We start from the raw sequence: 7,051 nt of genomic DNA on the forward strand, positions 1-7,051 counted from the left end.
TCTCTTCCAAAGAAAAAGATCCTATAGATTTTATGAGGCGTTCTTCCTGAGACCGGCTTACAAGAGATCTTGTAGTAGTAGGAGGTTTAGAAGAAGTGATGACGTTTATGTTTCCATCCGAACCTATCTCAGAAGAAAGTTCTCTAGTAATGTCGAAATCATTGTTGAAGCAAACGTCGTCAAAAACATTGTGGCAAGACTCAATAGTTATTGGTGTAGTAGCGTTTGATGGATTCATTGTAATGAACTATAAGTATGGAGGAAAAGAAAATATTAACATTTGTCATTTTTAATCATACTTGTAAATAATTTTAACAAGATATGAGCATTTATATAGTGACCTCTACCCAACTATTATAAATGATTCCAAGATCCAAATTCATATTAACTTAGGCATCGGTAAAGCCGAATACAACCCTTGAGGGGTAATATCCGAATAAAACCCTTAAAATTTAGGACTATAACGTAAATTTAACATGCGATTTATGGTCATAAACGAAAAACAATAGAGAAACGATAAAGAACAAGAATCAACCTCGGGTCCTTTGAGATGCGGCCTAAGAACAGAAATCAAAGTAGATTTCCTCCTAATCGTTGCACCCAAGATCGTCTGAGACTATGCCCCTTGTGCTAGAATTGCTCTCTAATTGCCTTGTAATATAGAGAGAGCTTTTGTGAATTTTCTTGATGTGAGATCTAGGATTTTCAGAGGAAAAATGCTCTCAAAACCCTAATTTTTCTTTCAAAATGAATTAGGTCACAAAAGGAGAGAAAGCTCTCCTTTTGTTCTCCTTGGTTCGGCCAAACCGAGAGCCTCATGGGGAAGTGGGCTTTCACTTCCTCTTTATTTTAACTCGTGGTCCGACTCGAAAATGCTAAATGTATATGACGCGATTTTATTATAAATCGTCATCAGTTATCGGTTATTAAAATATCGTCTAGTAACATGAATTAGTCGATATAATAATACATGTCCGATAATGACAATATTGTATAATTAATTTATTCAATATACATTAATCAAATATAATCGTTTATATTTAATTTACGAATTAACTGCTTAATTCGCCTTAGCCATTATTTTTTAATCCGTATTAAATAAAATATCTCAACATCGCGTTTGACTAATTATTAGTCAATAACTCCGACTAACTGCTTAGTCATATTAGGCATCAACATGACTGTATTTTCATACCGTCACATCTCTCAAACGTATCCTATAGGTGTGACTTTTAGGGACCAGTTGATCACCGCCATCTGTATGACAATAACGTCAAACTTATCTAGCAAGCCAACCGTTATTGATAAACGTGGACCAACTGATAATAATACAAAAGTATACCCTTTGATCCTTTTAGAGATTTATATGTCATTGCACTAACTGTAGAGGACACCAGCCCCAACAAGCTCCCACTTGTCGGTACAAGTGTATGTGCAATAACGTTATCCGCACTAGCTGGAGGACACTGGCTCCAACAAACTCCCACTTGTCCGTACAAGTGTATGTGCGATAACCGATTCTCATATTCATTTAAAATTTCTCCCACTCAATGTAAAACAATTTGCAGATCCGGATCCGCAAAGGTCGTATTTTACAATCGATCTGTATCAAGAGTGGTTTCCCCGACTAGAGAGTAACTTAACTGATAAAACGAATTCGTATTCGAGCATGGCCATGCATTTCGATTCTGACTCCTCGAGTGGCCCTGAGAAATATCGAGTACCTGCTAAAGGCTGAATATTTCCTTCAACTCGACCTCTGCCGATCTAAGCACAACATGAAATGACCCAGAAAAAATCTACTTGGCCCCCTGTTACGGATGACCGTGAGAAAGAAACCAAAGTCACCCAAAATCTGCCTTAGTCTCAAGAGACAGTCGATAGTCAAAAGAATCGACTCTTAGGATCACCATGGAGGTCCTATCCACGACCTGGCACCGAATGTTATAAAACATTTAGGACTCCACGTCGATGTCACAATTGTGTCCTACGAGATATCCGTATAACTCGCCTCTGTGATTGGTCAGTCAACCGTTTGACTTATGGCTCGTTGAACCCACCATCAACCAACGTCACAAAATAATTGCCAGAGTTATCAGCTCATGTGGGCAATTAAGGACCAAAAATATAATGTTTGTTCAGTTCACTTTGTGGTGTTCAAAATTGTCGTACAATTCCACATGAAAAACAAAATATATAAATATCAAAACGATGATGTCGTATAGAGTACACAAGAAAATGAATCTAATCCATAAAAGAGTACTACAACTCAGGAACACGTTTAATTCCCATGGAATTAACATGCCCTTCATGCTTATCTTATCGTAATGGTTTAGTGAGAGGATCTCCAATATTATCATCTGTAGCAATCTTTTCTATCACTACTTCCTTTTGCTCCACGTAATCTCGGATTAGATGAGCTTTCCGTTGTACATGTCTAGACTTGTTGCTAGACTTTGGCTCCTTAGCTTGGAAGATGGCACCTCTATTGTCGCAATAGATGGTGATCGGGTCATTCGAACTAGGCACTACAGATAGTCCTTGTATGAATTGACGCATCCATATCGCTTCCTTTGCGCCTTCGTGACGCGCATAGTACTCGGACTCGATCGTAGAATCTGCTTTGTAACACTTTGTTTGGAACTCTTCCAGTGATCGCAGCGCCATTAAGAGTAAAAACGAATCCAGACCGAGATTTCGAGTCATCTCGATCCGTTTGGAAGCTAGCATCTCGTAACCGAATCGTTGCGCATAGCTTTTGATCGCTTCCATAAGTCAATGCCCAATCTTTAGTCCTCCGTAGGTACTTAAGAATGTTCTTGACAGCCATCCAATGTGATTCACCTGGATGCTGTTGGAATCGACTCGTCATACTCAATGCATATGCCACGTCCGGACGTGTGCATATCATGGCATACATGATTGATCCTATAGCCGAGGCATAAGGAATCCGTGTCATGCGCTCTTTCTCTTCCGGTGTCTCTGGTGCCTGAGACTTGCTCAAATGCACCCCTGGAGCCATAGGAAGAAACCTCTTTTTGGAGTTAGTCATGCTGAATCTCTTTAGGATCTTGTCTATGTAAGACTCCTGACTGAGAGATAATATCCGACGTGATCTATCTCGATAGATACGGATGCCCAAAATTCTTTGTGCCTCACCCAGATCTTTCATCTGGAAATGGTTCTTCAACCATACTTTTACCGAAGTTAAGAGAGGTATGTCATTCCCAATCAGGAGTATGTCATCGACATACAATATTAAGAAGACAATCTTGCTCCCACTCGACTTGATATATAGACATGGTTCCTCGACCGATCGAGTAAATCCATTTTCCTTTATCACTTGGTCGAAACGATGATTCCAACTCCTAGAAGCTTACTTAAGTCCATAAATGGAACGCTTAAGCTTGCACACTTTCTTAGGATGTTCTGGATCGATGAAACCTTCGGGTTGTACCATGTACAACTCTTCCTCCAAAAAACCGTTTAAGAAGGCGGTTTTCACATCCATCTGCCAAATTTCATAGTCATGAAAAGCGGCAATCGCTAAGATAATCCGAATGGAACACAGCATGACTACGGGTGCAAAAATTTCATCGTAGTGCAAACCTGGCACTTGGGTGAAACCTTTAGCAACTAGTCGTGCTTTATAGATATCTTGTTGACCTTCCACAGAATGCTTTATCTTGTAAAGCCATTTGCATTGAAGGGGACGAACCTTAGCAGGTAAGTCAACAAGATCCCATACGTTGTTCTCATACATGGAGTCCATCTCGGATTGCATGGCCTCAAGCCATAGCTTTGAGTCAGAACTAGTCATGGCACCTTTATAGGTTGCGGGTTCACTACTTGTTAAGAGTAGAATGTCATCTATGTCATGTTCCTCGACCATACCAATGTATCTGTCCGGAGGAATATAGACTCTTCCCGACCTCCTAGGTTCCTAAGGAATATTAACCGTAGCCGGGATTGAAGGAACTGGTTCCTCCAATGGTTGCTCGGTATTTGGTTCTGGAATCTCCGACAGTTCGAAGGTTCTATCACTCTTTGCATTCTCGAGAAATTCCTTCTCTAAGAATGTCGCACTAGCCGCAACAAATACACGTTGTTCGGTTGGCGAATAAAAGTAATGACCAAGCGTTCCTTTAGGATAACTTATAAAGTATGTCTTGACCAATCGCGGGCTGAGCTTATCCTCGTGTCTCCACTTGACATAAGCCTCGCAGCCCCAAACCCGTATAAAGGACAAGTTAGGGACCGTTCCCTTCGATTGTTCATATGGAGTCTTGTCAACAGCTTTAGACGGACTTCGGTTAAGTATTAGAGCAGCGGTGACGAGCATAATAACCCCGCAATGAGTCGAGCAACACGGTGTGACTCATCATGGATCGAACCATATCAAGTAGTGTTCGATTTCTCCGTTCGGACACACCATGCAACTGAGGTGTTCCAGGTGGAGTTAACTGTAAGGCAATCCCACAGTCTTTGAGGTGTTGATCAAACTCGTGAGAAAGATACTCGCCACCACGGTGCGAGCGCGGTGTTTTAATCTTTCTACCCGGTGGGTTACATACCCGATTCTCGTATTCTTTGAATTTCTCAAAGGACTCACTTTTGTGCTTCATTAAGTAGACATAGCCATATCTACTCAAATCGTCCGTGAAAGTGATGAAATACCTATAGCCTTCTCGTGCGGTGATTGACATAGGTCCACACACATCCGTATGTATGAGTCCTAATAGGTCAGCAGCGCGCATTCCAACACCTTTGAAGGAAATTCGAGTCATCTTACCAATGAGACATGATTCACACGTGCCAAATGATTGAAAATCAAAGGCCGAGATAGCTCCATTCTTTATGAGCTGTTTTACGCGTTTCTCATTAATGTGTCTCATACGGCAGTGCCATAGATACGTTTGATCTTTGTCACCAACCTTTAACTTATTATTCATTACGTGTAATATTTCTATGGTCGATCTAAAACATAAATTCCGTTCATGGAGACCGCCTTGCCATAAATCATATCGTGTAATGAGAAAATGCAAGTATTATTCTCTATTACAAATGAAAAACCAAGTTTGTCAAGTGCAGAAATTGAAATAATGTTTTTAGAAAGATCGGTACATAATAGCGATTATATAAAAATAACTCAAATCCGCTAGGAAGCTGGATCACATATGTTCCCCTCGAGACGGCAGCCACTCGTGCTCCATTCCCGACACGCAGGTCCACCTCACCCTTTACGAGAGGTTCGATGTTTCGGAGCCCCTTCACATGATTACACAAATGAGAACCACAACCAGTATCTAGTACCCAAGTTCCGATATGATTTATGGCAAGGCAGTCTCCATGAATGGAATTTATGTTATGGCGATTTAGCGATGCATGCAACATATAAATAAAATGCAAAGCATAAATAAAATCCTAGTATGGCCTTCCTAGAATAGTAAATCTAATAAACTATTACAAATTCGGAAACCAACATTCTTTGATGGATCGCCTTCTCGAGTGGCACCGTCTTCAAGGAACTCCGGAATAAATAAATTACATAATAAATTACATAATTTCCTATTATACATTTGTAATTAAAATAAAATAAATCTATTAAATTACAAAACGGTGATACGAGATCACAATAAATTACAACCAAATCGATATTCCCATACATTTCGGGTAATATCAATTAAAACTAAGGCCATACTAAGTAAAATTACATAATTCAAAAATTACATAAAATTAAAATATGACAATCATAAATAAAATGCAGCATTGTAATATGTATGAACATGCCAAATATTATGCTAAATTGCCTTTAAGGAGCCAATATCGTATATTAATCGGTTTTTACGGATTTGCGTGATTTAACCTTTTAAAATCACAATAATTACATAAAATCATATTTATGTACAAGTTAATTACCCTAACCTTCTTAGGACTCAAAATTAGTCTCCACTAATATTTTGACAATAATTAAACTTGTTTTCTTAATGTTGTTCATAAATGGACCTAAAAATTACAAAATTGCTATAAACTTCAAATTAAATCATAAAATTTTAAATAATTTCAAAATTTGAAATTTAAACTCATGAACATTCTGGAAAAATACCATGACACTCATAATGTTCAAAACTTAGGTTAAAAATTTCGAAAATTTATCGAGAAAAACAATGTTGCGGTTTATCGATTTTAACAATTATCACCATAAAAATATGAGAAAAAATATTTTTATCAACTTTTCACTTTTAGATCTGAAATATATGATAAAATGCAACATGTGACGTTTTTCCTTAGTCATGAAGTATGTTTTAGCATTTTTACTAATTAAAGTCACTAGTCACTATTTATGTGATTTTTCATCAAAAATTTATAAATCATGCATCAAGACTTCATTATAGCCAAATATTTTACACGCATATTGTAAAATTGCATGTGACAACATACTAAATTTCCATGACCAGATTCGAAATATAACTCATATTAACCTATTTTCCCATTTAAATACGATTTTAAATTGAAAAATCCATATTTCGAGCAAAACAACTCATTTTATTATGAAAATTTACAGGCCATCGGCATATAAAATATGTGAAAACATATCCAAAAACCACTGTGACATTCGAAGTTTAGCTATTTTTAGTCCAAAAATGACATTTTTATCATAAAAATCACATTTTAATGCCATTATTATATAAAATGAACAATAAAATCCATAAATAAACCAAAATATCCTAAATACATTTTAGGACCAGAAACTTTAACATGCAAATAAATTTCGTGATATGTCATAATAAACACAAATTTATAAGTTTTGTTTGTTAATTAGATTAACTCGGAAAAACAATAAACCGATTTGCATGCAAACAACCTAAGGCTCTGATACCACTTGTTAGTTATTCATTAAACTTATTAATTTACATATTCATATATGTGAGAAATTATTTAGTCATAAAATAATTACAAATCTTATGCATGCAAACATAAATAGATGTAAAGAAGAAATCATCAATCTTTACTATGATGGTTTCGGATTTTGGGCACAAGTGAGTTCTCC

Source organism: Silene latifolia, chromosome X (assembly GCF_048544455.1).
Source record: "Silene latifolia isolate original U9 population chromosome X, ASM4854445v1, whole genome shotgun sequence".
Taxonomy (NCBI): Eukaryota; Viridiplantae; Streptophyta; class Magnoliopsida; order Caryophyllales; family Caryophyllaceae; genus Silene; species Silene latifolia.